The following is a 14048-nucleotide window of genomic DNA, read 5'->3' on the forward strand; positions in this document are numbered from 1 at the left end:
AGCAGGGTCCCTCTCCATGTCCAGCTGCCTCCAGCCCCAGCAAAAGTAGGCAGAGGGAAATCTCTATTTCTCCAATATATTAGGACTGGTGGAGACTGCTTTGTGAGATCTCCCCCAAAGCACTAGCTCCTTATGTACAAGAGGGAAGAATGACGATGAAGGAGATAATCTGTGCTTTAAAGGAACCCCAAAGTAACAGGACAACAGGACTCCAGAGGCCATTTATTCCAGAGCAGGACCCTTCCTCTATGACCTCTCTGACAAGTGTTCCTCCAGCTTTGTCTTGCAGACCTCTGGCAAATTTTGACTCTATGACGTTTTCAGAGTTCTAACTATTGAGAGGCAGTGAGACCTAACGGAGAAGGAGCCAGCCTCAGAGTTGCAAAGCCGTGGGTTCAAGTGTCATCTTTGGTATACATTATCTGTGTGACCCTAGGCAGGGTACTTAGCTTCTTGTTGCAGAATAAGTGCTAACGTGGGTTGGAAGCAGGGGCTTCTTCAACCATAAGCTCCTTATGCCTGTTCCCTATACCCAACACATCTACGTGATTCCTGAATGTAGTGTTTCTTTCACTGAGCCCAAATTTGTCTTTCTGCAGATTCTGTGAAGAACTCTTTAGTGAGCCCTCTGGGGCCACACAGGATTAAGCTGAACTCTTGCCCACATGACAGTCCCTTCTCTCCCCAACCAAACACACAAGGCAAAAATCCTGTCCCTGTGAATGTCCCTTTCTTTGGGCTTTGAGGTTAAGAAGCCTTGCTTTGTAGAATGAGAATGAATCACAGAGCCTCAGAGATGAAAGTGATATCAGAGACTACCTCACTGAGCACATGAGAAAGGGAAAGTGACTTGCTTATAATATAACATGTTCATAGGACAGACACATATAGAGAAATGGGTAAGATGTAAGAAGGGAAAAGTCACCTTTGGCTTTGAGGGAAGGATTAGGGAAAGCTATAAAGTAGTTCTGAGGGAGACCCTGACTTAAGTTTGGAAGGGAGAGGAGAATTCCGGCAATCAGTGATGGGGGGAGAGGATGCTTCAGACATGGGGAATGATCTGTGTGAATCAACAGAGGCAGGAGAATGCTGAAGGAAGACAGAAAAGAACAGAGAATAACTCAAATTGGAACCTGGAATGCATGAAGGGAAATCATGAAGAATAATGATAGAAACATGATTTGAAGCCTGATTTGAGATGTCCTTCAATGAAGGCAGTATACAATAGCAAAATGAATGTTGTATTATGGAGTCAGAGAACCTGGGTTCAAATCGAAGATCTATTGCCCACCTTGGGCAAGTTGCTTATCATCTCAGGGCCTCAGTTTCCTCATTTGCTAGATAATGGGGTTGGTCCTGATGACCTCTAGGGTTCTTTCTTACTCCAAATCTGATCCTAGGTCTCCAAATCTAAAGCTGTCTCCAGGATCGATGTCTTCTCCACCAAGGATGTGTTTTTCCTGACTCCAAATCTCGTGCTTTATCGATGAGGCTCCACTGCCTCCCTGAGATAAGAGGCACCCATATAAAAGCCACAGACAAACCTTAGAAATCACTGAGTTCATTCCCTTCAATTTAAAGATGAAGGAAACAGGCCTTGAGATGGAAAACCACGTGTCCAAGTTTACCCAGCTGGGAGGTGATGGGAGTTAGGACTCCTGACACCCAGGCTGGGCCTTCTCTGCTACATTCTGCTCTTCCTCCCTTATCATGAGCCCTGAATTAATGGAGTTTGAATTAATGAGATTTTGCTGCATCTGTGGGTGAAGAGTTATGCAGATACAGGAATTACTCACTTGAGGACATGAATCATTTTCCCTTCATTTTGAGTTGTGCTTCTTTTAAAATCTACCTTTTGGTGCTTCCCATTGGAAAACAAAGGAACATAAGAAATGCACAGCATGGATTTATTTCATACCAAGATAAAATTAATAGAACCAGGTAGCACTTTTAATTTTAGGAGAGAAAAAAAAGAGTAAATTATTCTACATAGAAGCGACATGTCATTAGAGTACTGGAAATCAAGGGGTTTTAAAAGACTATGCATATATTAACTATAACACAAAAACAGAATTAAAGAAATAGGATCATTCTGTCATTTTCATTGCCCACCCTAACCATCTAAAATCTATTTCTCTCTTTTTTAAAATTTTATTAATTTATTTTGATTTATCAACAATCACTTCCATATGCTTTTGACTTGAAAATTTTTCTCCCTCTTCCTCCCCCCCATCCTCCCCAAGATGGTGCACAATTTGATATAGGCTTTACATTTACATACCCATTAAACATATTTTCACATTAGTGAAGTTGTAAGTAAAAATTAAAACCAATAGGAGGAACCATCAGAAAGATGAAACAAAACTCAACAGAAGGTAAAAATAAGTGATAGCGATTCGTAAAGTCTATTTCTCTTTATTACACACACACACACACACACACACACACACACACACACACACACAATCCTCTGATAGCTAGAAATCTTTAAAACATTTCACTATCTTTTGAGAAGGGATGATTAACATATCTGTTCCTGATGCTCTGGAAAATTCTAAGTAATGCATTCTATTTTGCAATAGCATTTACTTACTTTTCTCCTTTATCCTAACTATCATTTATGGAGTACTTAGACAGTACATGTCACCATATTATGTATTGTACGTTGTGATAAAACCCAAATGTGATTTTTTTTTCTTTTTGAATTTTTGTTAAAGTGAAAAACAGTGTCAAGGATAACAGAAATGAGTAAGTGACTGTATGAAAAGAATCCATCGTATTTATTAAGTACTCATATGGGTCTAGCTCTGTGCTAATTGCAGGGCTACAAATGCAAAGTAAAAGCAGTCTCTGCTCCCAAGAAGCTTATATTCTAGTAGGGAGTGACAATACATATGTAGGAATGGTGGCCAAGAAAGGGTGTTTTGATTTGGAAAGTTACAGGGATGGTGAGTTGAGTCATAGGGGAGTAGATGGGCACATCCTTTCCAGAACTAGTGCTTGTACTAGTGAGCCTAGCTAGCTCTGCGATAGCATTAAGGAATTCTGTCAGAAGAATGATGGCATCTGGGTTAGGGAAAGCAAAGGATGACAAAGCTGAGATTAGGGAGAAGTTACAGCCTTAAAGTGAAAGGATACTTAAGTAACTGAACAGCTATTGTGTATTAGATAAATATTTTAATACATAAAGGCGTTTTGTTCAGTTATCAGTCACCAGGTTGACTGAAGGATGGTACACGTGAGTAGAGAGGAGTTGGTGTCTACATCAGTGAAGCAGAGTGCCCACGCAGAGCAAATCTTCAGTATTTGGGGTATCTCTGATTAGAGTCTGACTGAGGATGTCTCTGAATGTCCCATTGACATATTCTTGGGATTTGGAGATTGGTCCGTCATCAGTGACATCCTCCCTCAATTCAATCCAGCAAACAATGTTTGCCCCAATGAAGTGAATTGAAATTCCTTATTTGAGGGTGAGTTAATTTTCTGAGACGTACCCCAGTAAAGATTAGTTCAAGTCTTGCTACTTGAACTTTGTTTACATTTGGTGAAACATTGGTGAGATCCACTAAATGAGTTTTGTCTAATTTTTGGGAGGCAAAGACAGTGATAATCTATAGAGGACATCTCTTTTGGTTCTAAGATTCTTTGTTTTTTCAGATCATCCCTAAAAATGACCAGCTCCAGAAAGAATTACCCAAAGGTTTAATTTCTCCCTGCTTCTGTTGGTTTCCTACATGGCAACCGAAATATATTAAAGCTATTGTTACGTAATCTTATCACAATATTATGCAATGTGCTGTTGTTTGTCCTTTGTTTTTCAAAGAGGACAAAGGACATCATGGGATGATGTCTTGACTCACTGGTGAATTGGATTTGTGAGGCAGAGTTGCATAAAGTCGTCAGCCTCCCTCTCTCTTCCACTGTTATCAAAATCCAGTGGCAAGACAAAAGTCAGGATGATTGGTGGTAGCCTGAGAATGACTTTGGCATCTTTGGTATCTGACCAAGCTCTAAGTGTTACACAGCACCTGTTTCAGTACCATCATGGCTGTTGGAGCAAATTGTTCTCATCTGCCCATTCCTATAAGGAGAGTTTTCACGTATCTGGGGTAGACATCCCACTAACTCACCGACGGCTTTGAGGCCTGTCTATTACCCTCAACCTGCTTTAGCCTATCTGCTGAGTTGGTTTACCCAGTTGTGGCTACTGTACCTCTCTGTGCCTCAGTTTTCTCCTCTAAAAAAATAAGTGGGGTTGGACCTCTATAATCCCTGATAGCTCTAAATCTATGATTCTATGGAGCACGAGAATCACATCTATCAAGGCTAATATTCAAGGCAGTTAACAAGCAGCTTCCTTTCCACCCACACTTTCACAGACCCGTGGGCAACCATTGGCACAAGGGGTTTTCCCACCAAGTTTGCTTGCGCAGATGGTAGTCACAGTTTACAATGGCAACATGGATTTCTCTCAGGTTATCGATTCTGCTTTGGTTAGATGATAACATTGGAAGAAATCAATAATTCTCTGGTAGTTGGCAATGTCCTTCTGTTAGTTGCAGAGCAGGATGTACACTGATCATTTCCAAAAGAATATGGCGTCCTGGTATAATTTCATCACAATGTTGGCTTCTTGGCTTTTTTTCCCCTCTTTCCCAACTTTAAGAAAGACAGCAGGGTGGTATAGTGAGAGGACCACTGGACTGAGAGGGAATGTGGCTGCTCATTCCAACTCTGTTGCTATGCAAAAGTCACTGAGCCTTAATGGGTTTGGATTTCTCCATATGCATGGGTCGTCTTCTTTGTCTTCCCATGTGCAACATCTTTGGCCACGTTTAGACAGTGCTTTCTTCAGTAGCCGACAGTCAATTCCTAGAGGCTCTTCACCATGGCCCTTCCTTACAACCTTTTCCAATCACCAGAAACTTGGACTCTACCTCTGGCTCCCTGAGACTCTACACAACTCTCTGAACTCTCTCCAGCATGCTCCCGTGAGCATCCTGCCCCCATTCCTACTTTCTGGCACCCCTTTATATGTTGCCTTCCCCCACGTAAGCTCCGTGAAGGCAGGGACTGTCTTGCTCGCTTGCATTTGTGTTTCTAGAACTTAGCACAGTGCCTGGCACCCCGCAAACAATACATACTTTTATTTCATTGTATCTATATATCCATCCATCCATCCATCCATCTGTATATCGATTTGTCTATCTATGTATGTATCTATCACCTAATTATTATTGCAAAACACCAATCAATTCATCAATGGCATGTGATATTTTGTATGGCTCAAATATTTACATGGAAATAATGAACGCACAAAAAAGTATTGAATGTGGAAATCAACTGAAGCCAATATAGGTTCACTGAGAATAAGACGATCCAAGTTAACATCATCTCACAAGAACTGCATTGCTCTCTGATCACCTGCTCCTCTCTCTGGCCTACTTATTATACTCTGAGCCCAGTTCCCACCCTTGGGATAAAGTACAGAGGGAACCTTTTGATAAAGTATCAAACTGCTTTCTTTCTCCTAAATTCCGTGACTTTAGCCTAGATACTTTTTGTGGATTCTGACTCCTTGTTCACTGGTCATTAGACCTCCTGGCTGGCTACCCAAGTTTCTGAGCTACTTTCCAGCTCTCTTACCTAAGAGTCCTGCCTCATTCTTCAAGCTTTCCCTGCTTATTCAGACTTTATCTGCTATCCAGAACCTATACTCAGTACCAATAGATGCTCTTCTCTCTAGACTGTCCCTTGGTCCTAAACTCCATTGTATTACCCCTGGACTTTCACATGCATGCTTTCTTTATTCCCTGTTTCAACTATCTTGCTAAAAAATGTTTCTCTTGAGTGATATCCCATTTGTAGCCCTTTGCCCAATGCTAATATGTCCTTTCTGGACTGGTTGGTACAACAGCATGATTCCACAGATGTAACACATCTCAAATTCAGCAAAACATTTGGCAGTCTCCCATGATATCCTTGTGCATAAGATAATGAGCTGTGTGAAGATCCTCTTAGAGTCATAGCAGGTTGAAAAACTGGGCCCAACTGTTGTAAAGTAATGATTCTGTCAAGCTGGAGGCTAAAAGGCTCTGTCCTTAGTCCAGATACTCAATAATTCTATCAATGACTTGGATGAAGACATATAAGGTATGATTAGCACCTTTGTTAATGACAAAAAACTATGAGGGGAAGCTGATATTCTCTGTGTGGCAGAATTAGTATTTGAATAATTTTATTTACCTGGCATACCACAGCTACATTTAGAAAAACACACATAAACAAGCATAGGATAATCTAGATTAGCAAAGGCATCTATGTGAAAAAGATCTGGGGATTTTAGTTGGCCACAAGCTTAAATATCAACCAAACAAACAATTGACTAACAAACATTAAGCACCTCTTCTGTGGCAGGCATCTCATTAAAAGTGGGACACTGGCAAATCGATGTGCTTTCAGAGAAGCATTACCAGAATGCTCAACAGTGCTTAGCACAATGACTGGCACATAGTAGCCATTTAATAAATATTTATTGACTGACTGACTAGTGAGGTATCTGGAAGACATATCCCATGGCTGGTGGAAATTCATCTACGCTTTACACATATTTATCACAAGGGTTTTGATTTTCTTCCTTTTTTCAGTTTAGAGAGGGGGAAGTGTGGGAAAGAGAGAAAATAAATGCTTGTTAATTGAAAAAAATGTTAACAAAAGAAACACATGTACTATTTCTTATTAGAATAATTATCAACAGATTGTGGGAGTCATAATTAGGTACAAGAAGAAATGAGGATGGAAATTATAATTATCATAACTGTTGACATTTGTGTAGAAATTTAAGCACTCTGTACCCCTTATCTCCTTTGGACCTCACCATGATACTATGAGGAAGGTGTTATACTTTTTACCAGTGGGGAAACTGAGGTTAGAAGTCACTCAAGATCATATAGCTAGTAAGTGTCAGAGGCATGATCTAAACTCAGGCCTTCTGGACTTCAAGTATGCTACAGGAATATATAATAGCTGGGGGTCAGAGAGGGTGAAGGGTAAATGGTATTCCTTTAGCATCCCCTTCACTTGGATTGAACTCATCAAAAAGCAGCTTCTGCTCTGATATAGACACAGCTCCCATATTCAGAACTTTTCTGTCCTTTGCAAACAAACTTTTCTTTTTGTTTTGTTTTCATGATTGCAGCAGGACCTATTTAATCCACCACCATTTCTTTATTTAGTGATTGTTTATTCAGAGTCCTACTCTGGGCTCAGAGTTGAAAGTCACAGGACCTCTGATCCAGCATCATTTTTTTTTTTCAGAAGGAAGAAAGAAAGGAAGGAAGGAAAATTGGTCTGGGGAAACATGCTTTTCTCTGATTTTGGAAGTAGAGATTTATTTAACTATGAAAATCTCAAAGGGCCAAGGTCAAATGGAATACGAGGTTATGAAAATTATGTAATGGCAGGGTAGCTGCATGGTGATATAATGGAATCTTAGGAAATCAGTCCTTTTTAGTCCCTGCGGGCACATCTCAAGAAATTGAGGAGGATTAGTCCTAAAAAGCAAAAATTAGGGCATGAAAACCACCTGCTTAATGAAAAGAAGAGAAATCCAGGTGTTCACTGGAATTACCTTTCCTTTACAAGTGTGCCAGAAGAATGGAAAGTCCAATTTGATTCATGGTGGTGGTGGGGGGAGAGAATGAGGGATTACAAAAGTCTTGAAGGAGGTAGCTAGTATTAACAGGGCTAATATTTTAAAATGGAGAAATTACTAGAACTATTAGGAAAGCTTAAATAGCTATTTATAATCTGGCAAGGGAACATGTTTTTGCAAAAATAGGGAAAGCAACCATAACTTTTCATCAAGAAATGTCATTTAACAAACATTAAGGATCTAGTAAGTGAATAACAAATATGCTAAGTGTTATAGGTTTGGGTGGGTGATACTTAGAATGGATCTGTGATCTTGCTGAAAATCCCAATGGCCATCTAGTAAGGTTATCATTCCTCTTGACCTCGGCCCTTCGGGATTTTCAGAGTAAATGAATCTGCTTCAGCAAGTCAGGGAAAAGCAAACTTTCCCAGACCTTTCTCTTTCCTTTGATCTGAAGAAGAGACATGGGATCAGAGGTCCCATGATTTTCAATTCTGAATCCAAAGGAGGCCCTCAATACATAGTCATGGAATGAAGAAATGCTGGTGGACTGAAAAAGTCCTGCTTTCATTGTATGATATAACTCTGCATACAGCCTTCTTTGAGAACCCTTTGGTTACTAATATCAGGCAACACTTAAATGTAAGCTCAAATGAAACAATATTTGTAAAGCACTTACACAGTGCTTGGCACATAGTAGGCATTCAATAAATGTTTTTTCCCTTTCCTTCCTGGTGCTTAGCCCAGTGCTTTCTATATTGTAGGCACTTAATAAATGCTTGTTGATTGAGGTACACTCAACCAAAGGTGTTAACCATGGTCCAAGAAATCCTGCTCACCATGAAGGCAAGCTGAATTCCTTATAGATTTTTAGGGCCTCTAGATGCTTTTATTTGTGGATGACATAATGCTGATTGCATCTAGAGACAAGGGGCTGTAGAAGACCAACACCATCTTTACTTGAAAGAGTTTAGATTAACCATCCACATTAAAAAGTGGATGACAACTGGTTATCATCCATACTATGATATTGCAGTTAGATAAGTAACCTTCAGAATTGGTCCACTGGTTTGAACATCTTCACATGGCCCTTGCCCTAGAGAAGCTCTATTTGAACAGGTAAGAGGACCATGTGTTCAAAGTTAAATTCAACAATGTTTTGTGAACTGAAGTGAAAGTTAAGTAATCATATTAAACCTCACAGAAACTATTGCAGCCTTCAAAAACACTACAGTTAGATGTGACCTGAGTCCTCACCGCTTGTCAATGCCTCAGTTTCCATGTTTCCATAATGCTTGGATACCCTGGATTCCATGAAGGTTTGGATGCATCATTTCAGACTATTATTCACAAATGCTACATTCCAAATGACTTAACTGGCTGCACCATGGGGTATCAAGGCAACAAAACCAGTGAGATCCAGCAAAATCTGGAGCATAGGTCAATGCTAATTGTCTACAAATACATGAGCTACAGAGCCTGAATTTAGTCTCCTTAATCCTCTTCCTCTTCCCCCTCCTCCTATCTCATCCAGGCTGGACATGCAGTGGCCACTCATGGGCCTTATCCTATTACTGATGGACATGGAAACATGCGCCAACCTGAGTTGGTTTGTCCTGCCTTAGGTAGCCTGATGGTCCTGTACTCTTGGGGGCTCCCTATATTGAAGCTGGCATTAGTGCAACCACCCCTTCAAGTTTAACCCTTTACAATCATTAGATTTCAAGCTCCTTGAAGGCAAGGATTGTCTTTTGCCACTTTCTTATCTCCAGAGCTTAGCACATTGCCTGGCGTAGTGGGTACTTAATGAATGTTTATTGATTGATTAATTGATTACAGCTCAGAAGGCTCAAGTAACCTACCATCCTCAGCCTCCTGACTATCATTGACTGTAGGTGCATGCCACTACCCCTGACCTGCCTTCATTAATAAGTGCCATTCAAGTATTGTTTTTAGCAAGATTATTCTGGCAGCATGCAGGATGAATTAGAATAGGGAGAGAGTAGAGGATAGGAGACAGAGTAGGAGGCTGCTTTAATAATCCAGAGGGGTGGTGAGAAGGGGCTGGCCCAGAGTGGAAGCAGAGGGCATGGAAGGAATGGATAGATTCCAGAGGTTACAAAGAAGAACCTGCAGTCTTTGGTGAATGAGTAGAGATGAGGAGTAGGGAGTCCAAGATAGCTTGGAGGTTTTGAAACTCATGATATTGAGAGTGTGGTGTCGTTGATAAGATCATCAAATTCCAAGAGTTGAAAGGGACCTCCTAAGATAATGACTATAGACCAATCCATGCATAAAGCAAGACTCCTTTTATTACATCCTTGACGTCTTGTTATCCAGTCAGATGTATTGGTGCATCTCTGTAATCTCAGTTACCAAGACTTAAATATGGTGATCCTTTGGAAGGGGAGGGGGTACTACCAAGCTGCCTAAGGAGGTCCAAACTGGCCCAGATCAAGAACAGAGAAGATCAAAACTCCATGAATGACCTCTCCACTTCTAGCCTGGGTGAGATAGGGATATCCAGTCTTGAAAATTAAATAAAACAACTCTCCCTACCCCACCCCAAAAGTGGTTATTCAGCTTTTGCTTGAGGATCTTCTGGGACAAAGAAGAATCATGACATACTGCTGTCATAAATAAGGAAATAAGACAGGTGAGGCTGGTTTGGGGAAAAGGTTATAGGATTATAGGATTAAAGATTTAGAACTGGAAGAGACATCTAGTCCAATCCTTTTTACAAAACATCGAGTTTTGTGTAGACATCTTGCATTGACTATGATGCCATGAAGGCTGTTACAAAAATATATGGCTAGAAGTAGGGAGACAGGTCATAGAGAGTTATAGATTTCAGAGTTCTTTCTCTGTTAACAAAGAGAACTAAAACTGTGAAATTAGATAAATTTATCTGGAAGAAAGAATATAAAGAAAAAAGAGCTGAAAACCAAGAATTGAACATTGAACAATGTCCATATTATAGGGTCGAGGGAAGGAAGAAACAGCAGGGGAGACAGGACTAGGGCAGGTAGGTGGCAATATAGTGCATAAGTGCCAGAGGGCCTGGAGTCAGGAAGACTCATCTGACTTCAGACACTAGCTATATGACCCTAAGCAAGTCACTGGACCTTCTTTGCCTCAGTTTCCTCATTTGTAAAATGAGCTGGAGAAAGAAATGGCAAACCAATGCAGTATCTCTGTTAAGAAAACACCAAATAGAGTCATGAAGAGTCAGATACAATTGAAAAACAACTGAAAAGAGACAGGAATGTAGGAACATAGAATTTGAGCTGGAAGAGACCTTGAACCTCATCTAGTCTGATTGGTGACATTGGGATTTCAGTGCAAGTGGAAATACAGATCGCAGTGATTGAAAGGTGAATGAGCAATGAGGAAATGGAGGCAGCATAAGCTGATGATGGGTCTGAGAAGTTCAGTGGAAGGAAAGACATGGAAGAGCAAATTGGGACTGTATCTGACATTTCTGCCCCATGCATGCATCACAAGCTCTTTTTACCTTCCTGTTTCAAGGATTCATGCTTTCATTTGCATGCATGCAGTCACCACTAACACAGAATACAGCCCCTCCATCCCTTAACTGCTCATAATATCACAGATACAGAGTGGGGGCTCTTAATCTGGGGTCCGTGAGCTTATTTAAAAAAAAATGACCAATATATTTGAATATAACTGGTTAACTTTGTAATTTTCTGCATTCCATAGACTTTACCAGATGGCCAAATGTGTCCAGGAGACAAAAATGGTGAAGAATCTCTGATCTAACTGGGCCTCAAAGGCCCAGTTAGATCAACCCCTTAACGAATGAGGAAACTGATATTCAGGGAGGGGGAGTGATTTGTTCAAGGTGGCATAGATAACAAGTATTGGAGGTGAGATTTGAACCCACATCTGAGATTTTTCTACTAGACCAGACCGACTTTGGGCCCTGTAACACCTGCCACTCCTCCCTGTCCCCTCCCTACCCTACCCTACCCATTAACCTTCTGGTGGCTAAACCGTCCTTAAACTAGGATGGCTCTTGAACAATAGAGCTTGTGCTTAAGTGCCCAACCTTTGAGAAGTGGGGGTACTTTCCATACTGGGATGAAATATCCTAGAGTCAGACCTTTGATGCAGAACCTAAAAGTCTGTAGGTTGGGGAAGGCAGGGAAGAAAGGCTAAGAGATCATTGGTTAACAAGATAGCGTTAACTTGTCGCCGACAGAAGGAGATAGGCACATCCCAGAGGGCAAGATGCATCTGAGAAGCTGATGTCCACAGTGCGTTCATTCAATTCAATTTAGCAAAAGCATTTACTAAAACTCACTATGTACTATGTGCTGGGCTATGAATTGATGATGAAAAGACAGAAATAAAACATTGACGCCCTCAAGAAGCTTCCATTCTACTGTGGAGAAACAATGTATACGCACAGGAGTCAACAAAAAATGGAGATGGAATAGTACGGTCCTTTTGGTTAGAACAGAAATCTGTGGGCTTTAAATAGATGCCAGAGGACTTTATTTTTTATCTTAGAAGTGAGAGGGAGTCATTAAGGCTTCTTGAGGAGGGGAGGGAGTGGGACAGATCTGTGCACTGAATTATACCCTCTAAGATCTGCAAGTCTGCTCCCCTTCAGAGTCAAAATCAGAGCATCCCTATGTGTACACAAATACAATCAGTTCTCTTAAGCAGATGACAATATGTCAGGGACTTAATGAGTGAATATGGAGAGGTGCATTCCTTTGCAGGCCTTCTAGATATACATTCCACATACTGTAGAAATCTATGCAAATTCTCCCCCAGATTTGAGAAATTGGAAATGAAAACATTATTTTTGCAGATTAAAGTTGTGTTTTTTGCCTGATTTTCCCCATCTGTTAAAGTCCGTATGAAGCAAAAATGAAACGGATTTTCATTTCTTTTTTCATCTACGCTGTAATCCAAAGACCATGCAGTAAAAGGCTTTAGTAAATCACTTGGTCAGTTTCTTCAACCAAACAGTCTCTAAGTAATACTGTATATCAGCAAGCTTTTGACATCTTCATTTTTTGTCCTTGACATCTTCCCTTAAAAATAATACAGTGTTAGCCCCATTATCTTTTCTTTGGAACCCATGAGCCAAATATCAGATAGCAGCTCTCCATCAAAGAAGCTATCTAGGCAGAGACCTCAAAGATGATGATAGAGAGAAAGCCTTCATCTCACTGCACGCAATGAAAGGTGGTCAGTCAATTATCATAAGGTTTTTTAATTCTTCATGGCAGGGCAGATGGGCTGTGCTATGAAATGATCAGAGCAAGTCAGTAAATGCTACCAACCTAATGAAATTCTTTTTTTCATACTTTAAGACTCCATAATTCATCAGTGTAGTCAACCCCTACCCTTTGACTTGGCAGACAGTTTTTTGAGAGCTGCTGTGGATGAAAAAGTCATCACCCTGACACCAACTTGGTGATGAGTATGAGAAAAAAAACATTCTTGATCCTCAAAGAAGACAATCAGAAGTGTATTAAAACTAACACATTGAATAACTCCAATATGTGGAAATGCATCTTACAGATGACAGAGTTTTTGGATAAGTTGGAGAAGCAACCAGCATGGTGCCATATGGGGACTGGTTGAAGGAACTGGCATGTTCAGCCTAGAGAAAGAAGGTTGAGAGTAGGATATAATAGCCTTTGAAGGGCTATCACCAGGAAAAGGGCTTTTTTCTTCTTCTAGGCCCCATAGGGAAGAAACAAGAGCAGTGGGTAGAAGGGGCAAAGAATTCAATTTGAGGTCAAGAAAAATTTCCTAGCAATTTTAAAAGTGGAATGGGTTCCTCCAGTGCTAAGTTGCTAAGTTTAACCTCCCTGGAGGTCATTAAGTGGAGGCTGGATAACATATGATCAGGTATATTGCCAGGAAGATTCTTGCTCAGAGCTGGGTTCAGATGGCCTGAGTTCCCTTCTAACAACCTGGGATTCTGCAAGTGAGATGGGAGACTCTTTGGAGTGCGGTGGCATCACTTGAAGCAGGTCCTGCTTTATAGAAATAGTATATTACAGTGCACCAAGTTGCAATGAGTTGAATCAATAAGGGAAAAACAAAACCATTCTTTGATTATTACACATATAAGTTGTTCACATTAGCTTCATGCCTTGTGGGTCTGCAGATATAAGTTAGTCATAATCATATAGACGCTGGTGTCATGAAAAACATAGGGCTCATCTACCTCTAAAGAGGGTGCCATAGGTGACTTTGTACCATTATCTTCTGTTGAATCAACAGCCTCACCATGGCTGGTGCTGTTATAACCGTACCTCTCAAGACCCAGAAAAGAAAGTTCTTGCTGCCAAAGTGCTTGGCAATGCCAAATGGCTCAACATCAGAAACAGATGTGATTTTATCAGTG

General features: G+C 40.6%; 1 protein-coding gene across 2 annotated transcripts in view; it reads right to left on the minus strand.

Annotated features, from left to right (window-relative positions):
* SPATA16 (spermatogenesis associated 16) overlaps window positions 1–14048 on the minus strand; it is a 302953-nt gene that overhangs the window by 153430 nt on the left and 135475 nt on the right. The window lies entirely within an intron of this gene.

This window comes from Phascolarctos cinereus, unplaced genomic scaffold (genome assembly GCF_003287225.1).
Source record: "Phascolarctos cinereus isolate Bilbo 61053 unplaced genomic scaffold, phaCin_HiC Scaffold_7;HRSCAF=346, whole genome shotgun sequence".
Classification (NCBI taxonomy): domain Eukaryota; kingdom Metazoa; phylum Chordata; class Mammalia; order Diprotodontia; family Phascolarctidae; genus Phascolarctos; species Phascolarctos cinereus.